At 31.6% G+C, this 22048-nt stretch overlaps 1 long non-coding RNA gene across 1 annotated transcript; it reads right to left on the bottom strand.

Moving 5' to 3' along the window:
* Positions 1–779: 779 nt before the first annotated feature.
* On the bottom strand, positions 780–2720 carry LOC134278604 (uncharacterized). The gene is made up of 3 exons (XR_009994478.1): positions 1985–2720; positions 1342–1533; positions 780–941 (listed from the first exon to the last, which is right to left on the bottom strand). It is a non-coding gene; the product is annotated as an uncharacterized LOC134278604 (long non-coding RNA).
* Between the last annotated feature and the right edge of the window lie 19328 nt (positions 2721–22048).

Here is a 22048-nt window from a genome sequence, read left to right as displayed (position 1 = left end):
ACATTCGTCCACAAATACCATATTGAAATTTTAGACCGTTAGACCTCTGTAAAACGGCTATACGGGAGGACGGAAAGAAGATTATCGACGAAAACTTTATCCGGACTGTAAAGAACGTGATTGAGAGTGACCAATTCACACTATATCTGATAAATACCTGCAGTTTTTGGTTTTAAAACAAAAAAAGAATATTCTTTACTTGTTTAATAGATTTTACGCTTGACAAGAAATGCTGTTTGGATGTTGAGTAGATAAGGTAACTCAAACTGTTCAGGTACTCTTGGGAAAATGTTGAGAAAATGAAAACTCAACCACATATTTTTTTTATAATGCCTGTGACGTCGAAGATTTTGCTGCTCCTTGACTTAATGATATGTCCTGTAAAATCATTCAAAATTGATACCAATTTACAACATTTTGATATGAAATTTTGAAGACCATATAAGTGAAGATTCTTTAATATTTTGTGCGACATTTTGCCCGATTATGTCGTCAAATATTTTTTCTGTGCAACAAGTTCGCGTAATTTTTGAACGGCCCTCGTATTTTCCAGGCTTACACATAAGAACAAGAGTGGTGTCTTTATCCATCATAAGTTTTAATTTCCGGAACACATATTCTAGGGGCGAAAAGGGAGGTGAAAAATTACAAAGATCTACTTTTATGAAGTAGAATATGCATCCCTCATTTTTATATTGTTTTGTTTCGGTTTGGTTGTGTTTGGTTGTTTTTAGTATATTATCGTCGCAAGTAAAAAAAAAACATCCAAACATATGAGAGACCGAGTGGTGAACTTTATTTCCAGATACGTTAAGTGCACATATGGATATAAGTAATTATTTATTGTTAATATATCAACAATGTATCTGTCACTGAAAGTCAAGTGGGAAACCACTACATACCTTCTTCAAAATACTTCGGTGTAGAATTTAAGTGATTTTCTACAAAGTAATACTGTAGATTACAAATCACAAGGTATTAAAATTTCTGAGGTGCATATTTTCTATAGTTTTAAAAACTTAGAATTAATTCATCATGAGAACTGTATAAACTGAATCAAAAGCGTTTACTCTTCATGACTAGCAAAAGTGGTTTCGAAAGTATTGACGCTGTTCATCCCAGGTTATATAAGTTAGATTTTTGAAGTTATAAAACCTAACTTTTATACTTTACATTTTTAATATAATATATGAAATGTTCGAAGTTTTCATTCAATTGAAATGCCCTTTTAGCCAGAATCAAATTATTTTTCAATGCTATTCGGTCATTAATATGTTTCATTACAAATATTGTTCCTGAAAGATGCTGAATAAGAAAAGACATAATTACATTCATTCTTACTTTTTTCTAAGGTAGTACTCCGAATCATGGAAACATACATGCACAATGTAGATGCATGTAAGGTGTGAAGAATAAAGTGTGGCTTCAAAATAAATTCTCCTAGTTGTTCTTTGGATTGGATGATCCTGGAAGATTTCAGTTAAGCTAAAAATAGTTCCTCAGGGGATTTTAATCAAGACACAAACCAAATATCTTAAACATACAGAGTGAATGATAATTATACTGGTAAAGGCACACATCTAAATGGTCATAACTGAAATAAAAAGCTGGGAACAAGAAAAAGAAATTTCAAAGAAATTCAATAATGAATTATGTATATGTAGCTTGCTTTCTGCCTTTGCATATTTGGCATGCTGTATTTTTTAAAACGTTCTGTATATGCAAATTTTTTGATGCTGCAGTGAAAGATTTTTCTTTCTTGGCGGAGGTTTCTTCCGAAATCCTTTTCATCAAACATTAGAATGTCAATTTTACATGAAAACAAATTACAGACTCCTCCGACTGGATCCATCATTGGGTTTTTGTCAAAACAGGAAGCAAATCAATTAACATGTAATCAAAACCTCAGGAAACACTCGTATGTTTTATAAATTTCTCTTGGGAGCTTATGAAAGAGAGAGAGAGCGACAATAAAATATCCCACCTCCTGAAATCTGTACTTTTTAAGAAATTCCTCTGTGAATGGTAAAAATATGGTCCACATGATTTTTTCCACGGAAAACGTTATCAGTTACACAGAAAGTCAAACTGCTAATCTATTGCATATAATAATAGATATCCTTTTTCCACATCAAAATGGTTGCTTATAAAAAGTTAAGACGGGGTTTTCGAAAATTAATTTTGAAGGAATACACAGTGTTTGGCATGTCGACATCATACAATAGTAAATATAAAACTCATGGCGCGCAAAAGTTGACTTCAGATTGACGACACGTAAACAATCAATTCAAAGGAAATAAGTCGATGACATGTATCATTATTGTACAGTTATTAATATCAGAACAACTGGAAGCAAAAGCTAGAACTGAATAGCACAAAAGTAAATATGAAACGGACTACACACAATCATCGTAAATATCCAATGTACTCCTCATAAAAGTAAATATGAAATGGACTACACATAATCGTGAATATTATTTGGACTCCTCGCGAAAAGAAATATGAAATTGAGTAGGCACAATCGCAAATGCCCAGTGTATTCTTCACAAATTTAAATAAGAAATGAACTGCGCACAAACGTAAATATCAACAGGACCTTTCAGTAGAATAAAATTCAAAACAGCTGTACATCATGTCGACTGCATCATAAAAGCTGAGATTAATAAATTTTGCAAAAGGAAAAGGAAAATCATTGAAGGCAGTGGCGATTAATACATGCATGTGTGTCGATTTTTTTCTAACAACAAGTAAGTTAAGTACCTTTTTCCTGCACACTTTTCACGTGATACACGTGATTTATAACTTGCTAGTCCCTGAAAAGCCTCTTAATATTTAGATAAACAATATTTTGTCTTTATGCATCTACTTTTATCGCAAATTTTTATGAGTAAAACATGAAAGTCAACAATTATTTTGTTTGCTTGGGAGAGTCTTTTTTCAATGAAACCTTTAAAGATAACTACATGTATGTAGTTTGGTGTCATGTTTCACAATCACATCTTGTTAATTATAAAATTATTTTTCCCTTACTTATGCAGCAATATAGTTTATATACTGTAAACTTTTTTATGCATGCGAGAAATTTTAGCGAAGTTACCGAGAGACTTGTCATCGCGAATATTTCTCGACGCAAATCGATCAATAAAGGGCATGTGTCTATTAACAACAGATCAAAAAAGGTCTGATCGCGAACATTAATTATATAATCGTCGCGAACAAGTTTGTCCCTGGTATATTGCGAAATGAAGTCGTCACGAATAAAAGTTTGTTTACAGTATCTGAATTGTTTCCATACGCAAGAGCATGCTCTACATATGCTAATGAGCAATTTCTAAAACGACGTAAATTACTGACAAACAAGTTGACGAAAAAATATAATCAGTTTCGTTTAAATTCATCGTTTCGTTAGTTCAAAGGTCAATACAATGACCTTGTCAGCAAATGCAATCTATTGTTGAGTCAAATGCCGACTGACATATTATTTTCTTATTGCTTGTCCATAGTTTACTGTATACACTGAATTGACGTACGGTTTTTCTTTATTTTCCTATCAGGACAACGGGCATACGGCGAATGTGAGCATTAGACAGGGGATGCTCACTCTTCAATGGTATCTGATACTACCCCTGATTTTTTTTTGAGATCCGTGTTGACTTATGATCCCTAATAACAACCATAATCTCCATTTGTTTCAAGATGGATCTGTCAGTATACGGAACATGTACCATTATGATCAATACATAAGTCTTCTGATGGGTCAACAAGGTATGCTTACTTCACCTACACTCCTAATTCCACCTAAATTTTAGTGCCTTTATCACATATTTGTATTGTTTGCTGTTTTCTTTCTTTTTTCTGATCAATCAATTTTCTTTATATTCAGCTTTTTTCATATCATAATTATCAATTCATTTTAACTTTCAGATATCCGTAAGCTTGCATTATCACTCAAAAATTTGTGAATTGTAGTAAAACAAATATATCTGTAAGCAATGGATTGAACTCTTTGGATTAAAACTGTTTTACATCTACAATTTTCAGTGTATAAACAGTTGAAACTATTTTACTAATCAAATACCAGGTATGTCAGAATTTTTTTTTTACTTTACGATATCAATACAATATCAATTAAAGCAATATGTAGCCAGTTTTATTATGAAATAATAGCAAAACATGTAGCTCATTAATATCTAAACAAAATGATTAGATTTTGAACAATTACCAAGTTTCTTTTTATTATCCATGATGATATTTAAATCAAACTGTTCTTTATTAAACCCTGCTAATCAAAGCCTATAGATTAATATCAACAATATAAGACTCACAAATATCAAACAGAAAAGGAATAATTCAAAGGTAGAGTTAAAGTGACTTAAGAAATAAAGTCCGCCTTATCGTGAATTTTGTAGGATAACAACTTCGGTTATGAATTATTGAATGGAGTTTATAACGCCGAGAATTTTATAGTTCAGACAATATATCAGCTATCCTACATGAATCACGACAATTAGCATTTTATTTCTATCTTACTTACAGATCTAAAATAAAATTGATTGTTATACATTTAAAAATTTGTTCTTATAAAGTATAACATTTTCAATTTCATGATAAGCAGGCATAAAAAAATCGATGTCGGACCACTGAGTGATATGTTGGACCGCTTAAATCACAGACTGGGGGGAGCATAATATAATTTTCATTCGTTGGTGTTCATCCATGACGAACCTTTTTTTTCAATCGACGATTATTCATTGAACAACCTCTGATCAAATTAAGATATTTATCCCAAAAGTCACTGATCCATATCTGAGCTACACTGACACGAGAAATGTGCCATACACCAGATACGCCTGTGACAGCGAGTGATGAGTGCAACACAGGTGGATATATACAATTTATCAGATATTTATTTCTTGCTCGTCTTTTTCCTCTTTCTTTAATTTTGATTTCGCTCAGAAAATTAATCACTTTTTCCTTCTTGTCTACTTTCCAAGTCATGGACAACAAAGTCGGTTGTGAGCGAATAAGAGTTTCGAATTCATCTATTTTGTGGACACTACCTTTCTTAAGAAAATCGAGAAATTCTACCGGTCTGCCTGTTGAAATCTCTGTTCGTAATTCTCTATGCATTTAATGAGTTTGTTTTTCTGACCTGATGTTGTCATCTTAACATGAACGTATGATTCAAAAATCATTAATTATTAACACAGGTTGCTGTGTCGATGCATATTTTTTTGTAATTTTCTGGGAATTTCTTGTTATTTTTGATTGATCGTTGAAGAATTTTTATATCAGTTTTAATTTCTGTCAGGGAGAAGGTACGTTTAAGAGAGTCTCACTTTTGGTGATATAGATGATTCCTATGTGTTGCTGACGCTTTGTTTCAAATGTTGTTTTAATATCCACAAACCTGTGCTTTCTGTGTTCTGAACTATGAAACCATGTCAAAGTCAACATGAAGTACATTATTTTTATAGATTCTATCCGGATGTCTGACACAGATCTCCTGCTTTGAGATGCGTTTTTGTTTCTTGTTTCTTTTTTTTTTTTTTTGTTTGTTTGGTAAATTACAATAACCCCCTTCCCCACAGTCACGCATTTTCACGCATATACCGTTGCCCCACAATCACGCATTTTAACGTATATACTTTTACCCCACAATCACGCACTTTAACGCACATTGCGTTTTTTGACGTTTTCTACTCTGATACCGCGTAGTTTTGATGGTATGACAATAAATGATAAATATATTTTTTTTTAATTCCATTCTAATTTATTTTCGCAAATAAGAATTTTTTTTCTCGTTTTAATATGTCCGAGTCGTTCGATTTATTAGACGAAACTTGGGATGCGAGACAAATTCAGAGGGTGTTTCTTTTGACACTAAAAAAGCTCACCACTAGGTTGGTGATGTAGATATCCCCAAATCGTGTGTGAGATGGGACCCTTGATCCAGAATTTATCAAATTCGACAAGTGAATATTTTATGTAAATAATTGATAAAAGTGTGTGCAGAAATCGACAGAAGGAACGGATAAAATTTAAAAAAATAAAATTTAAGTTAATTCATACTCTTACAACTGAAGAAAAAAGAGGTTTTGTTCATATAATAAAGCTTTGTTCTAATTTACATTTATTCTTGTTTCATTTTCGATTTAAATTCACTGTCGTAAAAATACAATCTTATTGTTCCGCCTTACACAGAATAAAAAAATACATACACAATTGGAAAGGAAAAGGAAAGGAAAAAAACTTAAGAAACGCAATATCGTGTTGAAAAAGATGTAGGTTAATTTAAATTTGAATGATTTCGTTATCGATTTAATGTTTCAAATATTCGTAAAAAAAAGTATTACACTTACTCGTATGTATTGATTTTTAAAAATAAACGTACATGTATATATTCAGGAAAATTTAATGCAAGTATACTACATACTTGTTTGAGATTTTTAAAACAGGATTGGACAAACACAAGTCTGTCAGCCAATGGTCGCTAGAAATACCCTGCTCTGATGTGAAAATACACTGATATGTTAATTAAAATTTACACAAGTTTAGTTACGGGCATATGCACGGAAAAATAGGAAGTTGACATCAGATTCATACAAACATATATCCCATCATATGGCATGCCACAACAAAGTATGTGCTAAAATGTCAAGCATCTGCAATATAAATAGTTGCTGGAAAAAAACTGCGACGGAAATGTGTTATGTATTGTACGACAGACGCACGGAGAAACAGGCAGTTGACATAGAATTTAAAAAAAAAAAAATGGATCCCACGATATAGCATGCCTCCGTGGAGAATGTGCGAAATTTTCAAGCATCTGTGATGAGCAGTTGCTGCGAAAACTGCGATCAAAACTTACGGACAGACACACAAACAGCTAGACAGACGGACAAACACACAAGGGTAAAACAGTATACCCCTTCCCCCTTCCTCTTTCCTTGCTTCGGAGCGGGGGTATAATTAAAAGATGTGTCCAGTGATTAGTTTTATAAGTGGGTAAATAGTTCCTTAGGAATATTTTTGATCCGCCTTGAGAACCTTTATATTGTCAGTATATTTAAAAATATTCACTTATCCGCTTTCGCATGTAGTTTAAGAACATATATATACGTGTACTCTGTAGATTCAAGTTTGTCAACACTGCATACACTATAGGTTTAAGAAAAACTTAATAGGGGATACAACGGTGTGGCCGGATGTGATATATGTTTACGTTATACACAGAAAAAAAATCCATTTGACATCCTCCTTGTGAATGGACAGTTAACTCATGACTGTATTAATGCAAAGGGTAGTGCAGAGATACATGTATGAGGAGCAAAGCATTTAGGCGCTAAAAACTCCATTCTAGGGGGAGGGGGGTCTTCTACGACCAACAGCTATCTAAATTATTTCCTACATCCATCTCTGGAATTACCGGTATATTCAGCATTTCTAGTATTTCTTTTCTTCGATCAACAGGTTGTTATATAAAAGGACTGAATTGAAAATGTGTACGTCATTTATAAAGTTCCAGGAATTATGCTCAGCATTTCCGACATATTTTTGTATTTCTTGTTTTTTTTAATTTTTTTTTTTTTTTTGGGGGGGGGGGGTTATGTCTACCAAGTTTACGAATAATCGATAGGTAAAAAAATCAAGTACACTTGAATTATATATCAGTTATTGCACTTTGTCCGAGACACATGATACTGATCTCAAATTTAACATGGTTTTCTATTAAAACTATTTATTATTTTGATGTCAATGATTAATTGTTCGATTTTGATTAATTTTCAGTTAGGAAAGTTTTCAGTTCCAGTTTTATTACCTGAAATTTACTTTTTCATAAATGTCGGAAAATAAAAGTTAACTAAAAATTGCCAAATAAACTATGAAATATCGGAAAGAAAAAGTAGTAAGAATATATTTTTTCATTACTGAAATATATTAAGATAATCTGTTTACTCTCCATTCTGATTTATATGAACATTTATTTCGGTCAGAATTGCATATCTTTTACTAACACAATCATTATTTTTTATGCCGTTAACTTGTATATTTCAATAATATGATGATCATAGGGATAACCGAGCAATCAGAAAAGTAGAGATATTGAAAAATCTGTGTATCTACTACACACCAACTCCTGATAGATCCTGAGTGATTGATTAAATTATATTGTGTACCATCATGTTTCTTAATCTGAATTTATTTTTTGCAATTTTTTTTTTTCAAATCATAGTATATTTGGAAAGGTTTTGTCGCAGGTAATATACATGTGTAATATGAAAGCCCTATCTCTTCTAATTCAAAACAAGTTGATGGCCAAGGTTTAATTTTTGGTGGGAGACGGACAGATGAATGGAATTCAGCCCCCCTTGCTTTCGCAAAAACGGGGGACAATACTTCTTTTTTCTAAAAGTGGATAGGTTTTCGTATGCATCGACGCTGCATGTTAATAAAATTCATCTCGTTCAATGTGATAATCAAGGCAAAATGTATTAATTCCTTTGATAGCACTTGGAAAAATTGTGGAGATACCTACTAATATTAATTTCTCAATAACTACAGCTACAATTAATGAATTTTTAAAGAACCCTTCTTAGGAGTACTCTTTGATTTGCTCCACAAATAATCGGAATACTTCGGGCACCATGGGGGAAAATGTCCAGTACAGACCGCTACGTCCGAGAAGTTCTTGGCCTCTCTTGTAAACATTACATTGTATTTAAAAAATGTGTTAAAAATCCATTCTTAAGAAAAGAATTATTGCATTTCGATGTTTTTTTTTAAACAATTTTTAAATTAATTAATTAATTTATTAATTTTTTTTGCAAATTCACCCTTCGCTAATAAAAAAGTTTTTTCTTTATTTCATGGCTTTTTAAATGTGATGATTTTTTTTAGTAGTCCACATGTACCTGTAGGTGTAAAGATTCCTCAATCTTTGCTAGCCAAGGGTTTCCGATCCACTAATTCTAGACTGATTTTTTTAATGCCGAGTCCGACGGCAGTACTTATCTCATCCGTATATCGGTCAGAATATTTAAAAGAAGATGTGATCAGTTAAATTTTAACTTAAAAATTGAAATGTTTCCTTTCGACAATCAATACTCTACTTTAGTGTTCAATGTAAAATTAGGCGATAAATTCCAACAATATTTGTTTTGTAAAAAACAAATAACTCTTAATAAAAAAAAAATAAACATGCTGAAAGCTATAACTTCTTTTTTGTAATTAAAAAAAGCGGTTAAATAACTTTTATAAAAATCTTTACAAGTGATAATCATTCTCTTCAAGACCTCATTTCTATTTTTATTTATAATTGAAGATTCTGCAAGTTTCGATAAAATCGTTATGCATGGACCGAAAAAAAAGAGGGGGGGGGTGTCGTTGTTTAACACGAGCATAAAACGACACACTGTCTGAAAAAATCAAATAATTATTTTCATTGAGGTTTAAGGTTTAAATTTGAAATTTAAAATAAATAAGTAGTAAGCTATAAATTTAGTTTGCACCATTCCACATGAAAGAATTATTTAAAAAAAAAATAAACAGGATAAAATCACCATCAATACTTGAATTCAACATTAAAGATGGTTGCATGAATATTTAATATGGCGATATATACGACAACCATTGCTACATACACCGTGTAAATATTCATCTTCAAAACCACGTCTTTTCAGCACGTAATCGCAAGAGCGCTGTGGGGAAAAGGATAACGTCATCAATAAGTAACAAACGTAATGCTACGATTACGTCACAGACGGCGTGATAGGCAAAGAGTTATCACATATTTGTATTGTTTGCTGTTTTCTTTCTTTTTTCTGATCAATCAATTTTCTTTATATTCAGCTTTTTTCATGTCATAATTATCAATTCATTTTAACTTTCAGATAAAAGACTTTTACAAGTTTCAGTGTATAAACAGTTGAAACTATTTTACTAATCAAATACCAGGTATGTCAGAATTTTTTTTTACTTTACGATATCAATACAACATCAATTAAAGCAATATGTAGCCAGTTTTATTATGAAATAATAGCAAAACATGTAGCTCATTAATATCTAAACAAAATGATTAGATTTTGAACAATTACCAAGTTTCTTTTTATTATCCATGATGATATTAAAATCAAACTGTTCTTTATTAAACCCTGCTAATCAAAGCCTATAGATTAATATCAACAATATAAGACTCACAAATATCAAACATAAAAGGAATAATTCAAAGGTAGAGTTAAAGTGACTTAAGATATAAAGTCCGCCTTATCGTGAATTTTGTAGGATATCAACTTCGGTTTTGAAATATTGAATGGAGTTTATAACGCCGAGAATTTTATAGTTCAGACAATATATCAGCTATCCTACATGAATCACGACAATTAGCATTTTATTTCTATTTTACTTACAGATCTAAAATAAAATTGATTGTTATACATTTAAAAATTTGTTCTTATAAAGTATAACATTTTCAATTTCATGATAAGCAGGCATAAAAAAATCGATGTCGGACCACTGAGTGATATGTTGGACCGCTTAAATCACAGACTAGGCGGAGCATAATATAATTTTCATTCGTTGGTGTTCATCCATGACGAACCTTTTTTTTCAATCGACGATTATTCATTGAACAACCTCTGATCAAATTAAGATATTTATCCCAAAAGTCACTGATCCACATCTGAGCTACACTGACACGAGAAATGTGCCATACACCAGATACGCCTGTGACTGCGAGTTATGAGTGCAACACAGGTGGATATATACAATTTATCAGATATTTATTTCTTGCTTGTCTTTTTCCTCTTTCTTTAATTTTGATTTCGCTCAGAAAATTAATCACTTTTTCCTTCTTGTCTACTTTCCAAGTCATGGACAACAAAGTCGGTTGTGAGCGAATAAGAGTTTCGAATTCATCTATTTTGTGGACACTACCTTTCTTAAGAAAATCGAGAAATTCTACCGGTCTGCCTGTTGAAATCTCTGTTCGTAATTCTCTATGCATTTAATGAGTTTGTTTTTCTGACCTGATGTTGTCATCTTAACATGAACGTATGATTCAAAAATCATTAATTATTAACACAGGTTGCTGTGTCGATGCATATTTTTTTGTAATTTTCTGGGAATTTCTTGTTTTTTTGATTGATCGTTGAAGAATTTTTATATCAGTTTTAATTTCTGTCAGGAGACAAGGTACGTTTAAGAGAGTCTCACTTTTGGTGATATAGATGATTCCTATGTGTTGCTGACGCTTTGTTTCAAATGTTGTTTTAATATCCACAAACCTGTGCTTTCTGTGTTCTGAACAATGAAACCATGTCAAAGTCAACATGAAGTACATTATTTTTATAGATTCTATCCGGATGTCTGACACAGATCTCCTGCTTTAAGATGCGTTTTTGTTTCTTGTTTCTTTTTTTGTTTGTTTGGTAAATTACAATATCATGGATATTTGTATCTAGACCATGATGCTTCAATAACTATTGTAGACACAGGTCCTGTTTACTGGTTTTATAATAGAAATCTGTGTCACCCTGACATTGAGAGCACAGTCGTACTTCATGCAGTCTGCTGATTCCTGAAACCAATATTTTATTTTCTTTCATTAAATTTTTTGAGTAATTCTATACAAGCATAAATCTGAAGGCAAAAATAGAAATCAACAATTACACAACAAAATGCATGCATAACAATTTGAAGTTCAGATTGAATATACTTTGATATTATCTGGTAAAACATTAAATTACGCTAAGACTATGATATAGTATAGTTAGATAAATTCAAGATTATATGACTATAGTATATTTTGTGAGAAATTATAAGATAGAATGTGTTTTAGATGGGTGTTAAAAACAAGGAAACATTTTCTCAATAGGAGAAAAAGAAGAGACACGGTTTTATCTCCATCAGTCGTGTCACAGTAAACATGTGTTTCAACCAGTGCGGGTTGGTATTCCCCTTTGTAAGCAATCAACTCAATTTTTTGGTGCTGTCGAATTGATCATTACTTTTATGTACCGTCGGACGATATCTACTTTTGTATGTCGTCGATGTGATATTTACTTTAGTGTTCTGTGACTTGATATTTACTTTTTTGTGTTCAACTGATGCAATATATTCTTTTGGTGGCAATCGACTTATATTTTCTATGTTTTCCTATCGGCTTGATATTTACTTTTTGTGAGTAGTCAACTCGACGTTTACTTTTTTGCACCGTTTATTGATGTTCGATTTCGTCTGTTTCCATCCTGCTTATTGTTGCTAATTATGTATATGTAAATGCATGCATACAACACCATCCATCGAACACATTTTGTTTTTAAAATGAAATTTCAAAAACAAAACCCTGTGTTATTTCATTAAAGAATAGCAATTAGAGATTGAAAGAAATTAAGATGTTATCTATTATAAGTTGTTAACGGTTATGATCGATTATTAATCGATTATACCAAGCCGATTATTACCAATATTCGATTCTAGTATCTTTTAGATTCCCAATCACTAATCAATAAAAAGTTGTAAACGAAGATACGTTTTTGTCGGCTTCAATAAAAGTCGCATGTTAAACTGAAAAAAAAATCGGACCACCCTTAATATGCCGATGCAAATGTATCCCATACCATAAATAGGCAAATATAAAACGTTGAAACTGAAATCATTTACACAAAGCGTCGAACATTTACAAGTTTTATCTTTGTGTATTAAAAAAATTGTTTTTGTATATAAACATGTAAAGCCATCTGTTGTTTCTGTTTTTCTACAGATACATGTGTGACTTTGTATTGTTATTGGAATTATACAAGTACAATCATCTTTTGCTTTTTTATATATACAGCCATCTACTGTTTTTGTATATGAACTTCCATCTACTGTTTTTGCATTACACAACCATGCATTTTTTTTATATATATCAAACTGTAATGTTTTTGTGCTCTGTGGAGTGTTTGTTTTCAGCCGTGTCACAAAATATTGTGGATCATGTGTATAAAGTCAGGAACTCTAGATCTTTATTGATGTTATACAAGAACAAGCCAAAGTTTGTTTCAACAAGTGTATTAATAATATGTTTACTATATCTTTCTCCTTATATACATACCCTGTCTGACACCTTACGTGATTTAGGGCATCTTGTAAGGGTATTAGGCTCCATCTTTAGCTTTCATATATAAAAATTACAATCTCATGCCTTGTTGATTAAATTGTTGGACTTCTATGATATTGTCGGAAAAAATTTTTAATAAAATTTAAAAAATGAGAAAATTGAGAATATTTTCCCATTTTATCCTTCGGAAAAAGGCTTCAAAAATCGCGTATTTAAAAAGTTAACGGTGAGCGGAGTTATTTGTTTTTGACGTAACTATTTGTGACGTAGGCAGGTTATGTTATACCAAAGGGATAAAACTGTTTAACCAATCAAATGACGTGTTACAACTAAAATTAAATTATTTCTGTATATTCACAATTACACTGCTTTTCTGCATATAAAGTGAATGGAAATCAATTGCATTCAACACAACATAGCATGGACAGGGTGCAAAAAGTTTAAAGCATGCATTTTGATTTGACATTACAATCGTATGAACATTTCTAAAACAAGGTAACTTATTGACAAGCAGTATTCAATTTCAAAGTCAATAAAACAATACAAAATAAGAGCAGAGCAAGCACGGACCCCCGAAACATCAGAGGTGGGATCAGGTGTCATGGAGGAGTGAGCATTCCCTGCCGACCGGTCACAACCACCATGTGCTCCTTGTCATGAGCAGGATATCACGGAAAAAATCCGTCGTCAATTCAGTGTATAAATAATGGACTAACAATTTGTATGAAAAACGTCAGTCATCATTTGACTCAATGATAAATTGTATTTGCTGACAAGGTCATTGTATCGAACATAGAACTTACGAAATGATGACTTTAAACAAATCTGTTGATATTCTTGTTTCGTCAACTTGCATGTCAATAATTTACCTCGTTTTACAAATAGTTGGTACATAGAGCATGCTCTTGCCTATCAAATCAACTGAGATTCATATACTCCGTATGCAGGTGATGAAGGTATTTTTTTGATAAGTAAGGGAAGTTGACGATAGAAAAGTTGAAGTCATCACGTTTATCATAAAGCTTGGTTGTTAGATTACCAATGTGTCTGTTTTATAAAGCATAAATTTCACGTATAGTTTACATGTATTATAAACCACACATAACATATACATGAACATTAATAAATTATGCTTAACTTGTATTATAAAGCTCACATTACACATATGTTGATGAATAGTATGTGTAATATTAGCCACATGTTACATATACATTGAAAAGAGTGTTTTACATGTTTGTGAAAAGCGATAATTGAGAAGGCTTTATATTTTCTATATTAATGATATTATTACACACATGTATGATAAATGTAGGTCGACTATAAATGTTATCCTCTTCATTTCTATTTAATTTCAAATTTAATTAATTAATCAGATTATATTTTAGCATTGCTACTAAGAGACAAAAATGCCTTAAACATTTATTGTTGCTAGGGACTATAATATTTGTTTAAGATACAGGAACTTTTTGTAGAAATGTATGCCAGACTTGCACAACTAACTATTTTTACCTTATAGTTTAAAGTGCTTTTGGAAAACTAACCAAGATAATATACGAAAAAGAGTAATCATAATGATATGACCATCTATAAAAATTCATCTTATAACGGGTCCTTAGATCAGAAGTTGCATGGATTTTAATTACTATAATACTTTAAAATGTAAAATATTTTTTTAACATAAACATTATTATGATATTTGATTAAACCCAATCACAACTGAAATCTCACAGATCATCAGATATGTGCGTTGTTGTCTTGTGAATGTCGTGCATGTTTTGCGTCTATTATGTTTCAATTTATTTTCCATTGTTTACCTTACGTCCACTTTCATGTTTGGCATGATGTTATCAGTTCGCATTTGTTTAAAATTAACTCTTAAACGGTAAAACAAAGTTAAACATAAAAATTCTCCAATCCCGTCATTTGCATCGGATATGGACAGATCGGTAGATATAATCATTCCAAATTCAAAAGCAAAACTAAATTTTATTGAAAAAGTAATTCACGATAATTCCACAACAAATCTCAAAAGGGAGTAAATAATTTATATAAAATATAAATTATAATATACAAAAATAATTTACCCAAATACGAGGGGTGATCAAAAAGTTCGCAAACTATCTCTATATCTACAAAACCACAATTCAGATAAGAATGAAATTCGGTACACACATAGCCATACACAAGGTCTATAAATAGCATATGCTGAATAAAGTTTCTCTCCTTGTTTGTGACGTCACAATGTGAAAATGACGTCACTTTTTAGGTCACTTGTGACGAAAAATGGTTGTCTCAGTCGAACTCTTTCAACAAACGACTGTACAATTTATTGTAATATCTTAGAAATCCCTCTACAGTATCATATAATAATTTGTACACAGTTTATTGAGATAAATGAGTTCCTATAAATACAATTAATGATTGGATTAATCGTTTTAGTGAAGGAAGGCTGATGGTTAAAAATGATACTTGTCATCTTGCCCAGTGAAAGCAAGTTTGAAAAGATATGTATTTTTAATTAAGCAATTTGCTATCAAAGACCTCCAATTAGCACTTTGAAAAATAGCTGAATATTTGAACAATGATATAAGTATTAAATACCTAAGATATCGTTTACTTTAGATTTTAAACATATTAGATATGATAAAAAGGATGCATCCATTCTCTATCCACCTTGAATGAAGGTCTCTCCTAAGACAGAAGATTTGTGTTTTAATGGTCGCCATGCTTATTTTTGGAAAGGATGTTATTATCCACCCATTCTGTTGCCGAGATATGACTATTTCTGACAAATTAACTGTTCTTGTCATAAAAATTAACTCACATGGAAAGAAATATAAAACTCGGAAAAATTTTTTAACTTTTGTGACAGAACGCTACGGAGGGGGTCACGTGACCGCCAATATAACGTGATTCGCGCATGTGCAGAACGTTGGTTGATGTGCATTAAAATTGGGGGGCGGGGGTTTAATTTAAAATATAATCAACATTAAAACCAAATATTGTTTCTTGTATGGAAGTTATTCAATTAGTTTGCGAACTTTTTGATCACACCTCGTAAATATCAAATATACCTTGGGTAGCGTCCGTAAAAACATTTTATAAAATATACCTTCCGGAATTTTCCAGCCTCCATTTATGTTTTACATATACGTTACCAGTGACGTCACTGGAAAGAGAGTCTGACGTCTGCAAGTGCAAGTGCCTAGCTATCGGTAAGGAATGCATAAAAACAACTATTATTTAATTACTTTATGACTGTGTGTTGCATGTTAACTAAGGAATGTGGGTTTTTTCAGCGTATTACATAATGGAGACTTGGGTTACCAAATAGGAAATTATTGACCATGATAACGCAGTGAGGCAGAGTTATCTAATATCTTGGTCAGCACCCAGGTGTATCCATCAACACGGGCACGTTATATCAAAATGCAGGTGAAGTTTAAGAATACTGTAATAACAATTAAGTATTTATTTAAAATATTTTTTTAAACAAACAAGTAAAATGCAAAAAAAAAAAAAAAAAAAAAATCCAACAATAATTTGATGGAAAGTTCCACTCACCGCATTTATTTCTTTTTACAGTAAACATTGTAAAGGAATTATCATCTTTCAAGGCAATAACGGTTTATGATTTATTTTAAGATGTCTACCTTTTTTCATCCTTGTAAACACATCTAAATGCCTAGAATGGACTTCAAATCAGATTCTGAAAGTTTAACCAGCATAATCATGATTATGGTAATACTTTAAAAAAATCAATAAGATTTTCTGATAACATTGCATTGAGACTTGCAAATACTTACTTGAAGCTTTTCATGTAAAATTTGAAATGCAATTTTTTTTAACATATATTTTTAACCACGAAGACAAAAAGATAAACTAGCTATTGTCCTCATAGCCAGTAAATAGGTGTATACTGTTTTTGTCCATCGTCATACACTGTGGTAACATTTGAACATTTACAGCTCCCCCGCCCCTCCCTCCAATCAAAGGGAAGGTAACTCCATCAGAATTATTCAAAAATTTTTTTTAATTGCACAAGCAAACTGTTAGCCAGATTTTAATGAGCATTGAGTCCTAATAAAATTAAGAAATTAATAGCCCTTGGTAGGTGATTCAAATGTAAAGGCACATGCAGCTTAATTGATCATATACTGAAAATGCATTGATTCATTAATCAAAGATTCTGGGGTAAATGTATACAGATTTGCCCTGTCTGTCTGTCTGCAAAAACTTTTCACATTGGCCATACCATTTTAGTGGTTGAAAATATGTCTTCCATATAACCACAGACCTGTGTAATCATTGTGACGAGACCTTTCTCCCGGAACGCCAGATGTAACTCTTTGACTTGAACTTTGAGTATGACTCACTTTTCAGAAAGTATCAAAACTTGAATCTTGGCCATTACTTTTGAACAGTTGATGCTAGGGCTTTCGTACTTCACTCGTGTATTTACTGTGAAAAAACCTTTCAATGGGTACAAATTAACGAGGCCCGATCTAGTTGAAAATTACGAAAACGGTATGATAAAAAATTCTAATTCTTGGAAATATAATTGTATGTTTTATGCTTAGAAAAATTAGAATGAAATTTTGTTACCTTGCCTTTATTGTAGTCAAATGGGGACACTTCAAGATATGAACCATTTTTCGTGTTTTTATACACAATTACATACAAAAACTATTCAATAAACAAAGTAATTTACAAATTGAAAAAAAAATACATGATGAAATTCTTTGTTTTTCATATATATCATGCAATTTTCATTCTTCTTATAAAAAATGAAAAGAAATTTGGAGGTAGCCTTTATTGCAGTGAAAAGGGGGCATGTCAAAACACAAAATTTGGATTTATTCTATCTAACTTCGTATTATATTTTATAGGTCAAAATGGGTTTACATAACGCCAACAAACGATAAAAATACTGTATTAGTTTCTAAAAAATAAATAATTCTCACATTATGAAATAAATTTCTCGCCATGCGTTATTTTTCTCTTAACACGCGACGTTGTTTTACGTGGAAAAAAGGGATAGAGGGAGGAGGGAGGGGGGGGGGGTAAGGGCGACAAAATTGCAATTTTTACTAATATCATGTAATATATACAAAATAAAATATTTCGGCGGTTCAATTTCAATGATTTTTAGACTTATTTTAGTTTTTAAAACTGAAGATAATCCATGCATATTTTAAGTCCGCAATAAAAAGAGTGTGTATAAACATTTCAACATGTTCAAAGAGAAAGACTAAAATCGTTTACTTTTAGTTACAGTGTTTGTTTTTTAAACTCACAAATTGAAATAAAACAGAATAAAATTGATGAATCTGTACCAAAAAATTAATCCCTCAAACTTAATTAGGTTCCAAAGTTGTTTATTAATTTGAATATTAAAAAAAATAATAGAAATGCCAGCTTTCAATGCATATTCTAATGCAATTGTTTTGTAAAGCACTCTTTGATTGGCTAATGCACTGATGTTTGAAGCAGTAAAACGAGCATTAAGGTCAAGATCTAGTAAATGAAGGGTGCCTACAGATTTATCAAACTTGACAAATAAATTCCTTTATTGATGCTTTACAACTTTACCTTGGTCAAATAAGGTGTTTCGGGACATAATTTGTTGGTAAACAAGATGAAAAACTGTATTTTAAACAATCATTTTCAATGAAAAATTAAGAAAACTAGTCATAAATATGGGATTTTTTTTCGTATTCGGCATAGGAAATGTATCCAGATTGCCTACAGTCTCTCAGAAAACTGTAATTAGTATGTTCCTGGCCTCTTCTTTAAATCAATATCAAATTTAACATTAGTTTCCGGTTTACTTTTCATATGATTTCAAATTGAATGACATGAAAAAACCCTATTTTCTACATAATTCTGCTAAAGCCGTAAAGTTCGGGAAAAAGAAAGTTGAAATTGATTATGACGTCATAATAGATCTAGCACCAAAATATTAGCCTCAAGTTATTTACTAGATCTTGACCTTAACGAGCGTGGAAGCTTTTTCATTGTGACGTCATAATAGAGCGACGCAAAAATACAATGCTCCGTGACGTATTTCATGTAACAAAATTCAACAAAATAAGATGTAAACAACAAACAAAATGCATGGATTGCATTAGAATGGGAATAACTAAACTTCTAATTTGGTATTTGCGACCGTTAATGCTGATTTAACGGTCGCAAACATCCGTTTTACCGGCTCCGCGTACGCGTTAAATCAGCATTAACGGTCGCAAATACCAAATTAGAAGATAGTTATTCCCTAATTCTATAGAGCTACCATGTAAGCAAGATCAGCGAAACATTTTAGCGCAATTTGACGTCATTTTAACTGTGACGTTATTGTGTTCAATTGTGACGGCAGTCAAAGGTATTGTGGCGTGCTTGAGTCGACACTGCGTTAAAACGTAAGCTCAGATCAATTAGAACGGGCCTCGTTTAAATATTTTACCTTTATCTTCTAGTTTGACTTTCTGTTAAAAACTTTCACTTTAATCATAACTTTTGAGCTGATAGTAGTAGGGTTTTCATATTTCACAGGTTTATTCTTTGTGAAAAGACCTTCCTTGGATATCAACAATTTTGACCTTTGACCTTGACCTTTTAGTTATACTTGCACTCGGGAAACTTCAACCATAAGCTGGCATGCTGGGGAATGAGTACCGGGGTATTTTACAAACACATCTTTTTTCACTAAGTTCACCCACAAAATAATGCTATTTAAACATTTTTAGGTAAAGAATTACAAGGTAGATATTTGAGAGTATAGTGAAAAAAATAGTTTAAAAGATCAAAGTTATAAATACTTAAAAAGATTAAAATAATTTAGCATTTATATTTAAGTTCTACTGCATAATTTACTTTCAAAATTTGCGGAAATTTCAAATTTCTTTTTTGGTATATAAAGTTTATTAAGGAAATAGTTTTCTAAGATTCGTTTCAGTAACTGAAGTAATATTTCAAGCAGTTTGATTATAAGTCGGCTGAAAGAATTAACGGGGAAAATTTAACGTAAAGTTAAATTCTTCTTTGGTGCAGAACGAAGCCAGGAATTATTTTTGCACTTGTAGGATAGTTTGGGAAAGGATAATAGGTGTCATATCCGCATACATTACATGTACATGAGGTCAAAATCAGTTCACATGTACTCACGTTACATCAGGAATTAGGAGTATACTCGGATATTACAAGATGGCGTTAGAAGAATCCATTTTTCTGAATTCCAAAAAATCGACTAATTTTACCTGTCAAATTTGAAGTGATTCGAGGCATTGTCAGGTTCACAGTGAACTGCCGTCTTTATGTTTTCTTATAATCCATGAAGTTTGATTAATAGAATGCTCAATATAGAATATAGAGAAATATCCACAAGTTAATGAAAAATATTTTATAAACAAATAGAATTTAGGATGCCAAGAAATATTTTATTTCATTAAGTAATTATCACGCACGTAAAAATATGTACTTAAATCTTAAAAACTAAAGTAAGATATACTGTAAATGTATTATTTTTGGAGTGTACAATATTTGGCGAACATTGATTTTTGTACAAGTTAGCGTAGATTTGATTTAGCGCATTTCTTAATGTTCTTATTAATGTATATAAATGTATGTGTAAGACATTTAGCGCTGTACATGAATTAGCGGAAGTTTCTTTCCGCCAAGAACGCAAAAAAGAATACATCGCCAAATGGAATACGTTTACAGTAACAACCACAGAAAAAATTAAGCTGATAAAAAAGATCAATGCGCTGCCGGAATATTTTAAATCGTCAGTTAGTTTTAAGTAAGTCAATAGGAGTTATATTTAGAATCATCAATGATTATTCTTTTCTTTTATTTGTATATTGTCACTTTATCAATCTGTCTGATGTAAAAACAAAAATATGCTGTGAATTACTAAGACAAACACTTTCGTACATAAGTTGAGGATGTTTGTCATCCTGTACATGCAATACCGATAAACTACACACATAATACGGATCTTGCTTTATTTACATCATTTTATCTCTTACTGGTGCATAATCCAGATTTATACCAATCAATAATGTAACTGGTAAAAGGTAACTGTCATGTCGTACTAGTAAATTTTCAATCGGGTGACAGCCCGTAAATTCAAAATTTACAACATCATATAACTCCCGACGTTTTTAGATTTACCTATAACTAATTTAACTACAAATGATAGTTTTTTGATGTTTCTTGTGATATTTTACTAATTTCAAAAACGGAATTTGAATTCCTATCTTAGTAGAGTTTTGTGTTCTAAAGAATTTCAATTTTCAAATCCTCTTGAGAATTTTAAGCGTATAAAGGATATTAAGAAGTCATGGATTGACGTGATCAAATTATTTTTATACATGGACAAATGACGAACAATATTCAATCTCAAAGTCCATAAAATAATACAAAATAGGATCAGAGCAAACACGGACCTCCGAAACATCAGAGGTGGGGTCAGTTGTCATGGAGGAGTGAGCATCCCCTTCTGACCGGTCACACCCGCCGTGTGCTCCTTGTCATGATCAGGAAATAACGGAAAACTCTGTCATCAATTCAGTGTTTAAATAATGGACTCAAAATTGGTATAAAAAATGTCATCACTTAACTCAATGGAAAATTGATTTTGCTGTCAAGGTCATTGCATTGACCATATCACTTACGAAATGATGACTTGAAACGAGACTGTTGATATTCTTTTTAATCAACTTGCATGTCAATAATTTACCTCATTTTAGAAATTATTCATACGTAGAGTATGCTCTTGCGTAACGAATCAACTGAGATTTATATACTCCGTATGCAGGTGATGAAGTTATATTGCTGCATAAGTAAGGGAAGTTGACGATAGAAAAATTAAAGTCATCACGTTTATCATATAGTTTGGTTGTTAGATTACCATTAGCGTCTAACATATCACGAGGAATGTCTATT

Source organism: Saccostrea cucullata, unplaced genomic scaffold (genome assembly GCF_032062105.1).
Source record: "Saccostrea cucullata isolate Sc308-1 unplaced genomic scaffold, CSIRO_AGI_Scuc_v1 ctg6201, whole genome shotgun sequence".
In the NCBI taxonomy this organism is placed as follows: Eukaryota; Metazoa; Mollusca; class Bivalvia; order Ostreida; family Ostreidae; genus Saccostrea; species Saccostrea cuccullata.
Note: the sequence above shows the minus strand (reverse complement) of the source record. Positions and strands in the feature narration are given on the sequence as shown.